This window comes from Gobius niger (genome assembly GCF_951799975.1).
Source record: "Gobius niger genome assembly, chromosome: 20".
In the NCBI taxonomy this organism is placed as follows: domain Eukaryota; kingdom Metazoa; phylum Chordata; class Actinopteri; order Gobiiformes; family Gobiidae; genus Gobius; species Gobius niger.
Genome location: NC_136871.1, coordinates 28,469,842 through 28,490,216, shown reverse-complemented (window position 1 = coordinate 28,490,216; position 20,375 = coordinate 28,469,842). Strand labels below are relative to the sequence as shown.

Sequence of the window (20,375 nt, the reverse complement as noted above, 5' to 3'; positions counted from 1 at the left end):
CTCAAATGGCCATTACTTCAAAACTTGCTCACAGCTAACCAGTTTTACATTTACAAACCTACAAGGACATTGCCGTCCTCGACAAAATGTGTGGAAACGTAGGTAACTTTGCATTGTTGTTTTGCAGAAATTAACTGGAAAACTACAACTGACTTTATCACTTCTCCTGCAGTGATTTATATAAATGTCTAGCCCAGAGGAACCTTCTAACAATCCACTGAAACAAGATAGACTTGTCCTTTTCAAGCCAGCAATAAAAGTGTACCACTACCACAAGTAAGCTCCATAGATTTTAATATGCTCTGTTTAATAAAGGCATGTCTCCAGGGACCACATATAAGTATCCACTATAAGAGCAGCATTGGCAGTAAAAGACTTTCTCATTTTGAAAAGCTGTTCCGTATGCGTCAGTGTGGCTCAAATACAGAGAATGAGGCAACTGACTGAAGAAGAGCCCTAAACCTGATATAATGTCTGTGTGAGAAACATGTCAACACAGCGCCTCCAAGAAAAAGCCACAAACTGCAACGTTGTGTTGCAGAATCTGATTTGGGTATTTCATATTCTGTTCTAAACCAACTTAGAACATATTATAGTCTTTAGCCCATTTTAAAGTGTAAAGTATTCATTGTACATAATATTTTGTTGTAGCATGTGTTTGCTATTTTACCAGAGTGCCATTATTTGTTCGTAGTTTGATGAATTTTATTGCAGCCATTTGTTTTTTTTCTTTGGTTTTTAAGAATTATGTAGGCTAATGTTCCTATTTCTCAATGTGTGTCCTGGGCAGGGGGTCACGAATCCCTTTACCTGTTATAATGGGGGTAAATAAATAAATTTTTGCTGAAATTGAGACCATTAACCCAAGCACATCGACTCCTAGAGTGGCTATAATAACTAATGTGGTAACCTGAGATAAATTAGAATTGTTATTACAAATACATAGGAATCAAAATTCCATTCACAGTGGAGTATCATCAGTGGAGAGAAAACTGAAATACGAACTACCAACTAAACAATGACAAGAATCACAACATGTGAGTCATTTGTTGAGGACTTTTCCTAAGTAATTCTAGCCTTTGCTTCAAATGGGTTTATTTTTGCATCACAACTTCAATGAACAAAAGTCATGGAAATATATCCCACGTTCACCCCTAAAACCACGACCCCCATGTGGGAACGCATGAGTGGAGACCTTAGTTTGAGAAAGAAAAAAACAATCGTGGCAGGACCAAATATTCTCAGCCATAAGTGTCGACCAGATCTGATGTACGCCTGGCCTCTCACATAGCAGATATTTCTAATTGACTTGCCCTCCTGCACATTTAATAACCATTCGCTGCTCTGCAGATCCTCCATGTTCTCGGGATTGGACTCTTTGTTCTGGGGCCAGGGCTCTCAGGGGGGACACTCTGAACAGGCTGCACTTCAGATGACTCGGAAACAGGAAAATGTGAGAGACCTTACCTGCCCTTCAGCTTTATGGACAAGACAGACGGATGAACGTTTTATACTAATCCGGAAGGCTTTATTTGGGCTGTGTACAATAGTCATAATAAAAAAAAAAGCTGATCTTCACCACTCACATAATGGTCTCTTATCCAAGTTTTTCTTATTATCTACTCTAAGTATAGATCGAAGTGATTCCGTCTCTGGTGGGAGTTTGTTGATAGGGTATGTCCCAGCTGAGGTCATGTTTTCATACGGCCCAGAGTCTTAGGGTTCTCACACACATGCAGCTCCTCCTGATAGAGCCCCGCAGTTCAGCTGCTCTGAACTACCACTGACGCTGTTCTCTTCCTTCCTTCCTTCTGCGCTTTAGCTCAGAAACCATGGATGTCCACACCTTTTCCTTCTTCCGGACCAAAACTCGTTCTCATATTAGTCAGGGTTTAGTTTCACACTCATCACGCCTTTCCCTTTCTCCGTCCTTTACGACCATGGTTTAAGAAAATGCAGCTAAGAAAACAAGATGGCGGCCTCCCAGCTGATGGAGCCCCGCGGAGTGACAGATGGCTCTTGTTATTCTCCCAGAGACTCTCACAGCGCACTAGATATGACCCTTGATATCATTTAAAGTTGTTTTTTTCATTAGGTATGTTTGTTTAGAAGTGGTCAAAGTGAAGTAAATGTGTATATATCACTATATTAAGCTTCACTTTATTGTTGAACTATTTTGTTTTAAATAGAGCACCAGATGCCATTCCAGCGGCCTGTAATGCAGTTTTCTAGATCTATACAAAAAAACAAATAGCCTAAAATGCAGAGGAATCTGAGTACCACCTGATTAGTTGGATACTAAGGCGTAAAATAAGATGTATCTGCCGACCACACAATTATCTCAAAGACACCGCAGCAGCAGAACCATCAGCCTTCTTTTTTTCTCTCCTTCACCAGTGACTCAACAAGGATCCACCCTCACCTGTTTACGTTTTATATTCATTAAGTATTGCACAAGACTTACAAGTACAGTTCATTTGACTGACGGCCCCATTATGACCTTCACTTCCCTCCAGCCCACTCAGCTTTCCTCTGACACACTTCCCGTTTCCTGCTCCATGCCGAGTACAATCATCTGATGTACTCCATAACCATGAAGTATTCACTGTGCAGGGACGTCACCAAGTTATACACACAAAGTAATCCTGGTGCGTTTTTTTGTGACATGCGAGGAGGCTATGGTTACAAATACGCTGATATCTAAAGTTATGTTTCGGTGCATTTATTGCGTACTAAACACAGAGCTAATAACAGTGCAGTAGAATGAATATGATAAAAACGAAGAAAACCAAATGAATGAACGGACATAAATGACGGATGGAAAAATGGGTGCGGTCAACAACAAAATTGTGGCAACCCAGGCCTGACCTCCATCGCCTGTGCCACCAGTGAGTGCCTTTACACACATCCACACACAGCAGCACACATACACATCCTTTTGGCTCTATCTCAGTGAGGACACTCATGGACATGATGTATTATCCAGCCCCTAACCCTACCTATGGCCAATTCTAACCCTAAAACCACATCTGGACCCAAAACACTTTCAAACAGTCTTTTTACAAAGTGAGGACGGCCCAAAATGTCCTCACTTTGAAAAATGGTCATAGTTCATAGTTCTTTGCCAAGCTCATTTGTTTACTTTCTTACATTGTTTTGCCTTAATGTGGCAAAATTTCTCAAAAGGTAACAGGGTTTGAACAGGTGTTCAAGTTGGTTCATCTCTCATCCAAAAAGTTTATTTGAAATATTGTTGAAAATTGTGAAGAAAGTCTATATTAATGAAATGAATGAAAAAAGGGAAATGAAAAATGTCTTACTTGAGTAGGGCAGGGTACCGGTACTTTAATGATACGTGGCTTTCAATACCGATACTTTTATCGATACCTATTCTAAAATAATTGTTCCATCGACACTGCGTTTCAAATTATTATGCAAATTGTATTTCAGTGCCATGAAGGCAAACAAAGTTGCCAAAGTTTTTCAATGAAACTCATGGATGGCATTGTGTCTCAGGACTCTTTGAATCTCTGACATCAATCTCAGACGGGGATGATGGGATGATTAGTTGTCAGGTAAGTAAGTCAAGGGAAAAACTACTGAAAAAGTATGTTCCACATTATTAAGCAGAGCATTTTTAAGCAATAAGGGAAAGAAAAAGGATCTCTCTGCTGATGAAAAGCAAGAAATTGTTGAATGCCTTGGACGAGGTATGAAAACCTTCAATATTTCATGAAAGATGTGTAATCATCGTACTGTTAAGAGATGGCTGATTCAGAGCACACATGGGTTTGTGCAGGTAAAGGCACGATGAGGACGGTTTCTGCCAGACAAACACATCAAAATGCTCATCTGTTCATGACCATTTTGTATCGAACAAAGTTGGACTTTGCCACCTATAATTAAATTCCTTTAATACTGTAAAACCAAGCATACTCTGACTCCTATCATCGCTGCCAAGTGTAAAAACTCGCGTGTTAAGTCTTTCCCATTATAAACTGTATCTAATGAAGCGTTTGCGAGCGTACAGCTAAAACCCAATGGCAATAACAGCTCCACTTCAGAGGCTGCGTGCGCTGCTAGTTCAGACCTGCCCCAAGTTTAATTAGAACTGTGAAACTGAGCCAAGAGTCACGTGACCAGCCAAGGACCAATCAGGGAGCAGCAGCAGGGCCCCTGGGCTCCAGCATGTCCACACACACACACACACACACACACACACACACACACATAAATGCCAACAAAGAGCGAGAAGTTAAGGTTCAAGCTATAGTGAACTTAATGAAGCGACATGCCTGAACACACAGGGCTTCAGGAGCCAAACAAGAACACTTCACTGTTTAAACACTGAATAAAGGAGACATATAGGAAGAAAGCTAGAAAATACTACTTGATGATTATTGAGTTTTATTAGTGTAAATCTTTTACAGAAAATAGTATAGTTAAGTAATATGAAACAAGGGTCACTATCTTAAACTTTCGTTATGAAATGCAATATTGGTCTAAAACAGCTCAAACAAAATATCCAGTTTAACTTCCTGATTTTTAAAGCAATCTCAATCTCGAAACACAACTCTAGGTAAGTTTTCAACATTGTAACATGGTGAAAAGTCTTTCATTCATATTTTGCACCTTCCTTTATATGAGCAAATTTCGCTAGAGAAAGTAAGATGAAAGTGGGCTTTGATTTTTACTGTAAAATTCAATTAAAAAATATACAATAAATAAATAAAAAGAAAGATGAGGACAAAACATGGCTCCCAGCTGCTGATTCCCCTAAATGTATTTTTAAGTAGCTCATTACAAATGCTTGTTTCTGTATAAAATCAGGTCAGAGGAAATGAAGCCCCAACTACATGTGTAGTCAGTGAAGTTGGCGGGGCGTTTCAGTGACCCGCTGTGTTCCTGTTTGTTTTGTGCTGCGTTTGAGTGTGTCTGTAATTATCAGTGCTGCAGCCTGATGCTATCGCTGCCTCCAGAGCAGAAGGATAGGGAGATAAGGCACATCAGGAGGATAAGAGTTTTAGACCATAATTAAAGATGGCCGACATTTTTCAATGGATTAATCATACCTGGTTCAACTGAACACGTGACAAAGAGGCAAACACAATCATTTTATGCTAATATGGCCCATTTGGACGCTAATAAAATTGCCAGGGATACCAAAAGTGCTTATGCAGCGTTCATGTGGACTGGGGAGCTTGTTTTCCCGAGGTGTGACATCACTGCCCCCAGTTGGTTTGTCTTCATGTGCTTTTCATGTGAGTAATTGGGATTTTGACGTCATCAAATAATACATCAATAATGTATTTTATCACTGATTAGCACTTAGCTCAGCAAATCATTTAAATGTGTTGTAAATAACTTTACTTTTTGCTGGCATTGATGTCGGGCATTTCACTTGCGATTTTGTTACTCCGAGGATGACAGGACAACAGCTCACGCTAAACTCAAAAAAGTAGCAGTGTTTAACTAAAAAGCTTGCACCAGACGATGAAAGAACAAATCAGCTGATTTCCTCAGTCAGGTGCGAAAGTCGAGAAGCTCATCTTGACCCGAGTCCCCCGGTTGTTTTCCCCAGTTGAGCGAGCGTTCATGTGCATTTCCCAACTGGAGAAAACGTTTTCCCCCGTTACAGAGGACCACATGAACGCAGCACGAAACCACGGTCAGTGAGAATTATAATGCAAACTGCTGTGTATTATTTTTGATTAACCACACAGTTAAGGCTCATTCATACTTCACAAGATGCAAGAACTTCTTGTTCTTGCACCCTGAGCTGCAGAACAAAAGAAGTCATTTTTGCTTTGTTGCCATGGAAAAGTTTTGTAACTGACGACAGTTCCATGGCGATAAGGCAAAAGTGACTTCATTTTGTTCTGCAGCTCAGGGTGCAAGAACTTGATAATGACCAGCGTTCTATACATTATCCCGCTTATTATATGGCCATTTGCCAACTGAACACACACAACATAAACTTCATACACTTTTATGAAGGCTGAAAGGTTTATTTAATGACTTCCGCGGCAAATTGGGAAATCCCATTCAAATCAACGGAGCGTTCTAGTTACGTTGTGAAGAGCCGTATAATAAATAATAATAAATTTAATGTTTATGACGAGGGGTTGGTAACACATCCAATGGCCACTAAACATCATCATATAATATACTAATAATACATTAGTGCTTTTCCAGCCACTTTACAATTTTACACATTTTACACCATACGCCATTTACTACCTGGGGTTGAATGACAGAAGCGAGGCTGCCCCAACAACCACCACCAGCCCCCCCTCCTCCACACACATACACTACATTCACCCAGGGTTCCTGGTGTTCCCCAGTGATCTCCCATTCAAATACCGACCAGGGCACACCCTGCTTAGCTTCCAAGATCTAATGGGATCGGGTAGCAAATGTGGTATGCTAATGTTGTGTATTATAAATAAATAAATAAATACTGCTATGTAAGGGACATGACATATACTTTGTCATACTTTAATACTTTAATATAAGGACTGGGTTCACCGTTCACCTGTATACGGATAGAACTCTCAATTCAAACAGGTCTGGCCTGTGGGCTGAAAGAAGTTTCAAGGAACAGGCTCAGATAGCGAAAGGCATTTCTGATTTCTATATTCAAACCTCCCGTTTGGCTGCCTGTGTTCAAAACAAAGGAGCAACATCTCCATGGAGAGGAGTTGGCGATATCCCGCTCCCAGCAAGGTTACGAGTCACGTCTGACCGATCAAAACTCCCCTAAAGAAAGAAGTTGAACTGTTTGTACTCTGTTACATTTACCATTTTTACGTGAAATGACACGTAGTATTGCTTTAACATTAGAGATACAGTATTTTATGGCTAGTGGTTTCAACCTATTTTACATTAAGGAATATTTGCTACAAAGTCCTTTCACGTTGTTGCTTTCAAATGTCAGGTAATCTCTCTTTCACCCATGCTATTCAAAACAAAATAAAAGTCAAATACATTTTTATATTAAAGGTGCACTATGCACTTATGCAAAAAAAAGAGTTGATATTGGTGCATAATTGACCTTTCAGTGACCCAGTGGCTGTATGGGTGGTTATCTTGGCGCCTTCGCTTTCCATCCCGGTGGTTGCCTGGCCTGCCAAACACTCCTCCTTTCTGTTCAAAAGAAGAACTGTCTGGGCAGCTGCTCGGAGCCAATCATTTCACCATTTTACCACTTTCGGAATTCATCGCACCAAGAGATGGAAGCTGTCACCAGAACATGAAAGATGGCGGCGCAATGACTGATACATTGTTTTCTTCTGCTGCTTTGTCTGTTTAAAATAATTTTAAATATAATCCTAAAACCGGATCAAGAAACAGCATTGGAAGTGTTCCTTGTGAAAAAGGAAGTTTTTGAAAAGGCTTCCTGCAGCTTGTTCCTGCGTCATATCCAGCGTTTCTCTAATTGGTTGATGCCATCTGTCAATCACCCACACCGGGAAATCCCTGAGATCACGCTCCCTCCCAGACTAAAAAAAAGGCAATCCCGTTTGTTGGGGATTAAATAAAAGTAAAATAAAATAAAAGTGCTATGCTAACCACCCAAGCATCCACCGGGTCACTGAAAGGTCAAGCATTTTTTTTTTACATAAAAAGTTGCACCCTTAAGTGAATGTTTCAAATTAGAAAACAGAGAGGAACCAATTGTCCTCGAGTCCGATGACTGAACTGAAAATATTGAACTTTAAACAGTTTTTGTAGAGAAGAGGATATTCTATACAAGACATGGCTGTAGTGATTCAGTGTTTGGTTAAATATCTGCAGATCCTGGTCTTTCGAGTGCAGTTACAGAGTGTGGGTGGAGCAGGGAGAACAGGAAATGTCCGTGATAAAGTTTCCATCACTTCCTGAGGTCACACAGACGTTATGTACTTCTACAGCAGTGAGTACAGACACATCCCTTAGCTACGGGTCAAACATAAAAGACTCACTGGCACACTGATTTAATGGTGGTCGAAATGAATTGTGGGAACATTTTAAGACACACTTGAGTTTGTCCCCTTTGGGAACCTGTCAGATCCTCTTCCGGAAGAGACCATAGATGCTAAAAGTGCTCCCCGGCATAGATACAAAAATAACAGTTAAAATTGGCTGTGGAGCATCCTCATCTGAATATATCTCATCTGGGTTTGGACCAGCAGCTGCCAAGCCCGAAGCAGCGCCTCCCCGGACTGAGCGGCGCCATCTACTGGAACCACGCCAAGATTTCAACCTGTAGTGAGGCAAAAGTCTCCTTTATGGACACTATTTATGACTTATATGAAAATAACCACAGCTGTGTGATTGATGATTGGTAACTCTGTCCCAGCCCAGTTTAGGCTCAAGACACGGGACAGCTGGTGACCCCCCACCTGCACCTACACTGGTTTCCCACGTCTGGATTATTAATATTGCTGTTTTATGAGTAGTCTAGACATGTCATTTTAATAGCATCTGAACATATATATTAAAAAACAAAACAATACAAAGGTTGGAAAGAAGATTAGAACAAAAGTGAATGAACTATGAGTCTGCTATAGATTCAGGGGATTTTTTTTTACATTTGATTGGTATTTGACTTAAAGCATGAATAAAAGGAAATACGTTGTTGCTATGCCAACTCTTTGAGACTAATGTAAATGCAGCAGCATCCCTAGCCGCCTTTTGAAAGTAACATTTGCATAAACTAACCCTACTGACATCAATAAATCTATAAGGCCATTCAAGTTTAGCAGAGTGATCCCAAACATGTGGCAACTATACATTTGCGAGCAATTATAGCAAGTGACATGCACATACAAGTTTATGAATGGGCAGACATTTACAAATTAGGAGCAGGGGATTTGGGGGGTTTAGCAAACAAGGTTATAAGTCAAGCCAGTGGTTGACACAAAGCTACTGGATTTAGCTGCTGAAGAGCTAGGGAGATTTCCACCTGCTATGTATAGCATAGTATAGAAGACGGAGGTGGAATGTGTCTGTGCATAGGTGGCATTCAAGAGAGCGGCAGCCCTTTAAAATTAGCTGTGAAAAAGACGTCGGACACATAGCTGACATATATAGTCCAGGAAGGCCTATACACACAGGGGATGGGAGTGGAGTGACAGGCTATACATTAGGGCCCTGATGACAGAATATTTAGTAATTTGTATATTTCCCAACAGAAACTTAATTTACTTATTACAAGCATTTAAACAGTGCAAGTCGATTAAAGGAACAGGCCACCGTTTGTGTTCTTACCTGAGCTTAGCCGAGTTGATGCGTACCTGTCTGGTCTTTGAAGTTAGAAGTTACCAAGCACTTCCACGTTTTCCCTATTTAAATATGGTTACGTGAAGAGTCACACGATCCAAGTATAGTCACACAAAATTAAACAAGTCGATTTTAAGGGGAACTATATTGTATGGCGCAATAACAGCGGAGGAGCGCTGCAGTACAGTGAAGATATTACTGCGTGGATGTCAAAGTGCTCCTAAGTGTTATTACGCATTACAATATAGTTCCCCTTTTTAACTGCTTAGCAAATCAACATGTTTGATTTTGTGGAACTACTTGGATCGTGTAACTACTCACATAACTGTATTTAAATAGGGAAAACATGGAAGAGCTTGGTCGCTTCCAACTTCATCTTTGTGACTGAGCGCATGCACAAAGACTCGGCAGGTACACATTAGGGCTGTCACGGTATGAAAATTTTACCTCACGGTTATTGTGACCAAAATTATCACGGTTTTCGGTTTTATCGCGGTGTACATGTACTATTTATAGCGTCAGAAACGAAGATAAACCGTCTATATCAGGAACATTGTTGTTGTCCTTCCAGTGAGCTTTCGCTTTGCAGATTTGGGAAAATACCATCATTATTAAATTCATAAAACTGCGGCGAGAGTGAATCTATTGCAATCTGCCACCGGGAGCCCCGTAACGCATTGTGCCATCGTGCGGAGGTATCCGGACATGTTTATGTACTGGCGGTGGCGCTGCAGCCGCACTATGAGGCGACTCGTTACATTCTCCTTCAACCCAAAGTCCCACATCAGCATTCCAGCTAAAACGCTAACTTACTTGCTATAACATACAATTATGCCGTAGGAGCCTCCAGCTCCAGGCTGAGTGAGCCCCGCTGCCCCACGCTCGCCCTCTCGCTCCCTCACTTCACCTGAGCAGCCGCCTGCATCCGCCGGCTGACTGTAGGCTCGTCTACTCGCTAACCCATGGATCTATTATATTAAACTAACCCCGCTCCATAAGACGCACTACTGAGGGCGATGAACCGCATGAGACATTGCGCTGACGCTGAGGTGAAAGTTATACGGCTTTATATTACAAGTGAACTTTTACTGCTTTTACTTCGTAGCTAGCGGGAGCGGCTAATGCATCTGCACAACAAAGCTACGCCGACACAGCGCGCAACTATGCAGGAGACTGAGCACCAAACTGATCTAAGTTTTGTGATGCCTGTAGCTTTATATTTGACAATAGCCGCGGAAACTGCAGCAGATGAGACGGTGGCTGGTGAGGCTCACCGTGCCTACACCGCGGGTACGGTTATTCACCGAGATAATAATAAAAACACAAAACAAGACGGTAATTTTCACCGTCAAAATTTTTACCGGGGTTTACCGCTACACCGGTTACCGTGACATCCCTAGTACACATCAGCTCGTCTAAGGCAAGAATCTCAATTTGGATAAAAAACGGTGGCCCGTTTCTTCAACCTTGCAGGACTAATTCAAAATGAAATTATTCAAGTTTGGGATAGAGCACAAATCTCCATCAAGGTACAAGTTACATTGTATGAAAATAAAGTATTGGGCACAATTTCTGCTTTTTGACAGCAAGCGCTACCTGGATTGGCTCTAGTTGCATTTCAGCTACAAAAAAGGTGAGTGATCCAGCTGCTACAACCACAACGATGGAGGACATTTTGTTGCCATTAAATAAAGCCAGGGAATTCTTCAGGCAGCAAAGAGAACATTTCCGGAGGCTAATGCTAGCCGTCGGAAAGAGTGCTTTCATCATCTACAGTAAAACAAGAGCATACATACAGAGAAATGATCAAAAAATATTCAGAAATGAACCCTTGCAAACTAGGATAGCTCTGCATTACAGTAGCCTACATTTGACTCAACCTACCTTATACAAGCTTTAATGACTGAGACCCAATACCACCTTAATACATGGAGCTAATGGAAGCGGAAATTAAAGACCAGTGAAGGACAAACCGTTATTTGTTGTCAATTTAAAGAGATTAAATGTTCTTTTTGCTGGTCTGTTGTATCCTTCTCGGCCTCATAGTAGGGCGGGTGGGGCTGTAATGAAAAGGCAAGCCTAATATGTTTCCCCGCTCCATCTGGTAATAATTGTAGCATGTAGCAACTGTAGCTGTGTTTGGAAAAGCTCTGACATACATGGGGCCCACTGACGCTCGCAGCAGGAGAGAAGACTGTACACACTTCAAAAAAGAAAAAAAACTTTCAGCAGTACAATTATTATCAGAATGTAAAATAAGCTTCACTTTCAGGATTTACAAGAAATAGTTATTTGGAGAAATGGGATTAGGTTTTTGAATCTGACACAACTTAATTAAGAAACTTTAACTTCTTTTAGAGTGCTCTTGGCGACGTGTTTATGATGGGCCGGCACAGCTCAAGCCCACAGTTTTACATTGAGGCGCTCTGAAGTTGGCCTGGCCGGGCGTGGGTGGCTGGTCTCTCTCTGTGTTCCTTCGGGGCACAACTATGACTCAAGGTGATGATTAGTGGCAAGCCGTCGCACTCTGGCTCTTATCGAACGGCAAAACACACATCTGCTGCCAAACAGGTGTGGAGGCCGTGCTACACCATAGCCTCTGTTTGCTGGAGTGGGGCCAAGGGGGAAAAAAAAGCAAACCAAGATCTGTCATGTTTAGATGTAATTTGAGCTCACACTGTTATCGGGAAAAACAGACATGTAAGAGCAGACATAATTCATCCATAAGTGGTTATACTGCAAATGTGACTGAATGGAAAGTGAAGGGGGATTTTGCTTTTGTCACGGAAACACAAACCGTACATGAAGTGGTGGCTAGAACTGATTTTAACTACAGTAAATAAGCGCTGGATTTCATCAAAAGGTGCTCCAAGTATACAAAGATTTGTTTTGTTTTAACCTCTTAACCCCCGCCTTAAAACTCACAAATCGAAAAGCTTCTTGAGGCCAGTGTATCGGCTTATTTGAACCTGCAAAACTGATGTAACTTTTTTGTTTTGTTTGTTGTGTTTTCATCATGTTTTTGTTGCTTTTTCATCGCGTTATTTTCCATTCCTTTTTTGTTTCTTTGTCATCACTCTTTAGTCATGTTTTTCTTGCTTTTTTTGAGTGTTATTGTTGCTTTTTCTGGCCCATTTTGGCTTCTCTTTTGCCGCTTTTTTGTCTGTTACTTTATCATCTTCTTTCTGTCGCTATTTTGACCCTTTTTTTTCAAGAAGCTTTAATATCTGGGTGATGGCGGAGTAACTGGAAGAAACGTGCTCAGTTCAGGTGGGGGTTAAGACATTATATTCCGGTAACCCTGAATCTGTGAGCCGTGCTGGATAGTGACGATGAACATTCATTTTAGAAGTATACAACAAAGCCGTCCATATGGCATTGATTTTTTTTTTTTTACAGATGTTTTCTGTCACAACACAGATTTAGGATGAATGCAACAGCCAGCAACTACATCTTGAAGTCACAATGACCTCCTTTGACAAAACAATCCATTTAAAACAACAACAATAGCATTTACGTCAAAAGGATCCCACAGAGGTTGTAGTGTTTGGAGCTGTTGTGCAAGTTCCCATGTCATTAACTATGGACTGAAGCAATGTTATAGTGATTTCACTTGAGTTGACGATAACTGCCCACGGTTTACTTTCTACATTGATGTTGCATAACCGGATCCCAAATCCTCCGGAGCTGAGTCATCGTCATCATCATCATCATCATCATCATCATGTGACGGCAAAGCTTTGGAAAAATGATTTGTATTGACTTTTCAGAGGTGGGCAGGATGAGTGCAGTTCACTTGTTCAGACATGCATTAACTGCTACTGTATTTAGAAGCAACGATCAACATGTATTTTTGTAATTATCTTGATATTTACTTCCTCACAGACTTACTCACCCTCTTGTGGCAGGCTTTCTTTGTAAATGTTGTTTTTAAATAAGCATATTCAAATAGATCACAGGACAGAGCTGGCCGGGGGATGGAGTGTGACAATGACACAACCCTCCTCCAGTGTCTGAACACATGGAGCAGCTGCATGTAACTTACTGGCAGCTCTTATGGCACAGAGGTGGGAAGGGAGTGGGTGCTCAGAAAGATCCTTTGTGCTCTATAAGGGGTCACACATCCTCTCATCTGGGACGTCCCGACACACAAGTGCTTACTGAAAAGGAAGATAAGGGAGTGCCATTGACAGCTCCGCTTTACACTCACACGGCTACACTGCAGACACGCTTTGAAATGGGATCGTATATACATGACGTAAGCTAAAAATAAAATGTGGAGCGAAAAAACTGAAATGCTTGCAAACAGCTGAGCCACTACTGGTGAATACCTAGAAGATAATAGTGTCCAACACAACGCATATTTATGCCAATATTTATAGTGTATCTATCCCATTTACTACGATACTATCAGGAATATGTTGCTAGCTCTACTAGGGCTGCTCGATCATTGAAAAAATACGCGATTATTTTAGTCATAATTGAAATCACGATTATTCAAACGATTATTTGTTGCCTTTAAAAAAAGTCTTTATTTTATTTATATATTCATTAATAAAAAAAAACTATGCTGAATATTTTCTGTTTTCTGAACAGTCATAAAAGTCATATAAATGATTTCAAGAATGCCTCGATTAAGGAGAGGTCTCTGTTTCACACCTGCCCCCTGCTGGCCAGCCCTCACACCTGCGCAAGCAAACTGAGCAGCGCCACCTGATCATCACACAGCGCTGTTTGTTTTCAGGCAAAAGCATGAGCCATGGCACGTGAAATGCGAAGGGAAAATAATCCCAGCGCCATGAAATAAGTCTGCTTTGCAAAAAAAAAAGAAAAATGAAATAATAAAAAAAAAAAAGATTTTTCGATTATGCTAATTTTGTAATCGTTTAGCGCAATAATCAAAATTGTAATCGAATTTCGATTAATTGCACAGCCCTAAGCTCTACATCAGGGGTGTCAAACTCAAATACACAGTGGGCCAAAATGTAAAACTTGAACAAAGTCGTGGGCCACCATTGAACAAATGAACCTTTTAATATGGACCCAAACAAGATTTGCTTTAACATTGAATATGGAACAAGCAACACTTATTACTATACAATATATAACTTAATTGTCCAGATATGCAAAATCTGAAAAAAAAAAGTATAATACCGGTGGGCCAGCTCGAGTAGTCATTTGGTATAGCCTCGCGGGCCAAATATAATTACATTGCGGGCCAAAGAGTTTGACACCTATGCTCTACATTAAATACACAAACTTTTTCCTATTGAACAAAGGACACATAGTTTCTTAGATTGTTTTTGTTCCTTGCATAACCCAGATTTCCCTGATAGTGTAATTGTATAGAAATCTACTAAAACAGTCAGGATAGTGGTCGGGCAGCAGACGAGTAAGCATCCTGTACAGACTTCAACTTCCCCTCGAGCGGTCACGAACATGATCTCAAATGTATGTTTTAAGGCACATTGTGTAACATTTTGGATAATACTATAGCCAGCAATACCCAACATGCTCCCAATAATCGGCTATGTTATTTATGCAGTGGGCAATAAAAGAAGGATTTGGATGAGGACCAAACCTATTTAAATCTCTTATTTGGCTGCCTTAAGTCAACAGCTAAATGGAGACGCGCTGGAGACATCCCCGCTCCCAGTGAAGTCACAGTCAGGTCTGAGGAGACGTGAACCGCTAACAATTTTTCAACAACAGAAGTATCTGTAAGATAATACATGGTTTTATTTTATTCTCTTTATTGGGTGAAATGTTACGCGGTGTGACTTGAAGAAAGAGTGGACATAGCAATGACATAGCAAATGAAAAACATTGATCAGAGGAATGGGGTCTAAACTTAGAGAAACTTAGACTACTGTAACGGCCTGCTCACTGTTAGAACAGCTGCAGTACGTCCAGAACGCTGCTGCTCCAGTCCTGACAAGAACCAGGAAATACGACCATATTAGTCCAGTGCTCCGGTCTCTGCACTGGCTTCCTGTCACTCAGAGAATAGAATTTAAAACAGCTCTGCTTGTGTACAAGTCTTTTCATGGTTTAGCGCTGAAGTCCATCTCTGACATGTTACAGCCGTATGAACCATCTCGGGCCCTGAGAACTTCAGGGAGGGGCCTCCTGGTGGTTCCCAGAGTCAATAATAAACACGGTGAGGCTGCGTTTCAGTTTCATGCAGCAATAAACTGGAACAGTCTTCATGAGGATGTGAGACAGGCCTCCACTCTGACAATGTTCAAATCCCAGCTGAAAACAGTTCTTTTTACCTGTATTATAGTATCTTATCTACACTCTTGCCTTTTACTGTAATAAATACATGTTTAGGTTGATGTTTTATTGATTTTATCTGCTTTCTTGTAATTGTATGCAACCATGAAGCACTTTTAATTGCTTTGTGTATGAATTATGCTCGACCCCTAAATGGTATGACTTTGCATTACGGTAACAATGAGGTAATACTAGGGTAATGGCGTGGTAACCAAAAGGTAATAACTTGGAAATAACATGTAATTACAAATATAACTTCTATGACATTTCCAAATAATACTGATGATAATAAAATACTATCTCTATCTTATTTCCATGAAATTACATCATAGCAAGTTGTGTGTATACAACATTTCTATGAAATTACTACTAAATTACATAACTACAAGAAGCAAGGTATTCATGGGTAATTACCATGTAATTTCTTTTATACTCTGAGGTAATATTGAACTTGTGTATAATTTCTAGGTCATTTCTGTATAATTAATGTTTATAGTGTTAGTCGTAACCGTGGTATCCAAAGGGACTACTCATTTATATGTACATATGTTCATATGTATTTTTATATGTAGTAATTTAATTAGAGTATTTCCCATAATTCTAGCTACAAAGTGGTAATCTTTTAAGCGGCTGTGTAATGTCTTTGTAGTTTCCATGACATTACACTTGTATTGTGACAATAGGGTAACAACCACTTTACAACGCAAGCTAGTATTTGAAGTCATTTCTATGGAAATACCCTTGTATAACATGTGGTATTTCTATGTAATTTACTAGAATCAAGGCTGAAAAATTCACTTTTGACTCTTTCCCCTCTTTTTTATGGAAACAAACCCAGGAAGCACTTTTAGTAGTTTTTATGTAATAAACGGGAATCAGGGCTGAACAATTCGCTTCATGCTGTTTCTGCTTTATTTCTTAGTAATAACCAACTGTTTAAGATAAGAAATTAGTTAGAGAAAGCATTTTATTATCATCAAAATATACATTTGTCATCACAAGTTATTACCTTTTTGCTGTTACCCTAGTATAACCACATTATTACGGTGCCGTAATGTAAAGAGCTACCCTGTTTTGATGTGCCTGTGCAATGTGCATTTTGCAGCCAGATCAAGATAAGGCACAATTTATGCATGAGAACGAATCTTGGCCGACTTCAGCGCTGACGTATCACAGAGAGGCCAGGGGACAGCGGTGATACACAGTTGTTTAAACATAAAAAAACACTTTCAAAGGAGAACAAAACACTTTCCTGTAGCTGGTGTCACAGTGATGCCATCTCATTGGTTTCTTATCCCTGGTCTTACTTGCCTCTACTGATGTGGTTTACCTGACTTCGAAACATCGGATGTAAGTAAGTAAAGTCAGGTTTTTCAAAATGTTGGAACGTGTGGCCATAATATTCAACAACTATCACTTTCCTGACTGAACTGAGCGCAGCATTAGCTTGGCTGAGAATCCAGGGAGAGCTGTAGAAAATGTAACTCAAAAAAATCTTAACTCTGTCGTCAGCGCACAAAGACACACTCACAAAGACACGCACACACACACACACACAGCCAGTTAAACTTGAAGAAAACTCCCCGGGAACCGCATAAAAAGCACTTCTCAGGTTACATGTGTGCCAGGAATAGGCCTAAAGTAAATACCCAGTGACGTAAGTTATACTTCACTACCGCAGGCTCGCACACACAAAAAGAAGTTTGTGTATGATCGAAATGTGGCGTACACTTTCAAAAAACTGAAACTATGCACTACATCCATTCATGACTCACTGTGTGTTTCATGATATTTCAAGGCAAAACGTCAAACCAGGGCCTAAACTAGAGACAAAATGCCAAAGTGGGCGTTGACAAACAAACAAACACAGGTGCACAGGTGTTATACAAAGCTCACAATCACAAGGCAAGACTCTTACAGGTACCAGTTCAATCAAACACATGATTTTCAGATTACATGACCTAAATAACTGCAGCCATTGTGAGTTACTAATTACAACTATTAAAATAGCAAATTTCCATGCTACTACTTGAGCAGCCCTGACCGCCAGTCATCATTTATATTCATATTTCCAGCCAGTACTTGGTAAATATGGAGCAGAACTCAAAACATGTCAGGGCACTTCTAGCGGTTTCCCACATAAAATGAAATACGTCACAATAATGCTCCCGCAGAAATGAGTAAAACCTTTCATAGATTGAAGAAAAGAAAAAGAACAATTTGGGACGTCGCCTCAAGCAGAGTTTTTTTCAGAACGGCTAATCTAATCTAAACCTGGAAACAGACGCTAGGACTTCTGGCGCTAGTGGGCTGCGCAATCAAAACAATCTCTCCCTCATCTCCTGATTGAAGAGTAAAAAAAAACTTCAACTCACTCAAAGAGGGGGAAGCTCATACAAGACAAAACGTGAGGGTATTATGCAAGCAAACCCGGATTACGGCATTAGCAGATCTTACTCAGTTTGTAAGGTTTTATTTGAACGCGGTGAAATTTGTTGTCAAGATTTTGTTCAATTCACTTAAGATGATTTTCCCTGGCAAAAGGTTTTCAGTGTTCACAGGTGTTTTCATCGAGAATTCACTGTCCTACTAAAACTTTACTTTCCAACATCAATAAACAGTCAACCCTCCACATGGCCAAAGATAACTGAGAAGTGATGTCTAAATGATGTATTTTTGACACTTTTAAGTAGCATGTAACCATATTTTGAGATCACAAAAAAAGTATCTCCTCTTAAAGAGCTCCATAATTCGAACGGGAGTAAGAGCCATGAATCTAGCAGTAGAAGTAAATGCACTTAATCCTTCAGACCATTTCAAACAAACTTTCCCCCCTCTCCCATCCTCCAGCCTGCTTCGCTGAGTGGGAGTTTGCGGACAAACTACGTGGGATTTTCCCAGAGCCCATAGCGCCTTGGCCGCCCCAGCCCCCACCAGACGCCCACACACTCGGGCCCGTCCTGTCAGGAGGCAGCCAGGAGGGAGCGGGACGAAAACCACCCATATTCCCCCCAATAACTCCTGCTTAAACTTTATTGTTCCGTGGACAAATCAACTGCGTGGGTCGCTATGGAGACGGGGCGCAACACAGAAGGAGCTGGTCGTGTGAAAAATCAAAATCAAACCTGTAATAAGAGAGAAAGCTCTTGTGGGTTGTGTGACAAAGCCAAAACTAAGAGAAGTTGATTACTTGTTCCTGCTATACAAGCAATAGTAAAGTCACTTTTTTGAAAATGCCCAAAACCACTAGTGGCGTGTCAAATGGAGAAGCAGCGTTCGATCCTAGATAGCAAGCATCGGAAAACTTAAAAAAAAAAAAAAAAAAAAAAATCTGTGGCTAATTCATTGTATTTTTCCCAATAGCAGTTAGCATTAGCCATCAATACTGTATCACAAATTATGAAGGGTACAGTTTGTTTCGGCTGTTGTCAACCTGAAAGCACAGAGGCATTTAGAGTTTTTACTTTACACTACAGGTCGTGTAAAAAAATCGGTAAGCTTCCTGAGATAAATGGTATGCATGAAGTGACCACAAAACTATGCTAATGACGGAAGAGACACATAACAAAAGCTCCTGAGCTCCATGTTGTTCTAGAGAATGCCCTAAACCACACTCAAAACGTCTACTAATGGAGACTTCTAAAGAGCCATGCTACATGCTACAAGCTACAAGCTACCGCTGCTAATGCCTCAGGAAGTTTATATAGAACAACTAGCAGAGGAAGGAGTCATGTTCCCTCTTTGATGTATTCATTTACTCTTTAGTGTGGAGGCATAATGGCAGATCCTCTTAGTGAGAAATAATCATGATAGCATTTCCATCTTGATTAGCAATATTATTGAATGCTTAAGCACGGCATAGCTCCACTTCCACCCAAATAAAGGCACCAAGGACATCAACTGTTATTGGAAACGCATGTATAGGAACAATGTCACAATACCTCAAGGAAACATGCGCCAAAATACTCCACTTTAAAACTAATCCAAAGCAAAGTAATGATAAACCCACAGGGAAGTACAACCGAAGATCGTCTCACGACACGTGTCCTTTTTTGGCCATCAAGACAGACTCTTCAGATGAGTCCTCTCAGCGGAAACATGCGTTGAGTGAATAGACCTCATTTTGCTCCTCTTTCTTTTGTATGTCACGTTCTGTTCTGTTCTGGCCTTCAGTAAAAACAAACCCCTGGACCATCTTGCTATTTTCCGAGCACCTTGACCTAAAACAATTTGTTCTGCTCCTCTCGACCCACATCATTTCAGCAAAAAATTACATTTTGTGGAGTTCCAAGGGAGCTTGCATCTCCAATTCAGTGTCTCTATTTATCTAATTATCCATTTTTGGCTATTCAAATGCCAATCTTGGTGTGAAGACACAGACTTACATGGAAGACGGACAGTTAGGGGGTTGATTAGGAAAACAAACTACGGCAAAGGCAAAGTAACCTCCTAGAAAACTTTAAAGGGGCTAGATGCTAGCCATTTTAAAGGGGCTAGATGCTAGCCATTTTACACTCACTAATGCCACCTCAGGTCATATGTGTAACTGCACCTTCTTTATTAAAGGGATATTTCAGGATTTTTGACATAGGGCCTCATTTCCTAGTTATCCAGAGTGTTGCTGATACCTGGAGATATTGTTTTTGTAATTCATGCAGTTCTTATGTTTGAAGAGTTTCGTGGCACTAGATTAATGCAAGGCTAGTGCATTTCTATGGTATCAGCTAGCCTGAATTAAAAACAGTCTTACGCACCTGAGGCAAATCAGGTGCAAATCATTTATAACGCCAGACTAACCATTATAAATGTCTGTGTCAATAGAATAAGTTTTGGAA

The 20,375-nt window shown here is 40.5% G+C and overlaps 1 protein-coding gene across 1 annotated transcript in view; it reads right to left on the bottom strand.

The window, feature by feature from the left end:
• atg7 (ATG7 autophagy related 7 homolog) overlaps positions 1 to 20,375 on the bottom strand; it is a 58,092-nt gene that overhangs the window by 6,447 nt on the left and 31,270 nt on the right.